This window comes from Morone saxatilis, unplaced genomic scaffold, assembly GCF_004916995.1.
Source record: "Morone saxatilis isolate NCDOM2014 unplaced genomic scaffold, NCSU_SB_2.0 Contig14, whole genome shotgun sequence".
Classification (NCBI taxonomy): Eukaryota; Metazoa; Chordata; class Actinopteri; family Moronidae; genus Morone; species Morone saxatilis.
In genome coordinates, this window is record NW_023339696.1 from 19,582,025 (window position 1) to 19,582,355 (window position 331).

The following is a 331-nucleotide window of genomic DNA, read 5'->3' on the forward strand; positions in this document are numbered from 1 at the left end:
TTCACTTGTCTAACCAGACAAGGCCAAAGCTTTTCCCCGGAAGTCTAAGCTTGCATGATTTAGTGTCTTTTGAGCCTTTAAGTGGCCAAAACCTGCCAAGATTTATCATTAGAATGCAGTATTTACTGAATAATTGGCCATTTTTTATGCCTTAGTGTTTGCATCGTAGTAGTTTTTAACAGCCCTTTTGTGTGCATTCTTCTGTTGATTAGTTTCTCCTTTGTTTCATCTTATACAGCCTCTTTTAAACCTGATTTATGTGTTGGTGTAGTGTATTTGCATATGCATGATTCCATCATAATATTCATGTTCATTATTTGGCCTCAGATTT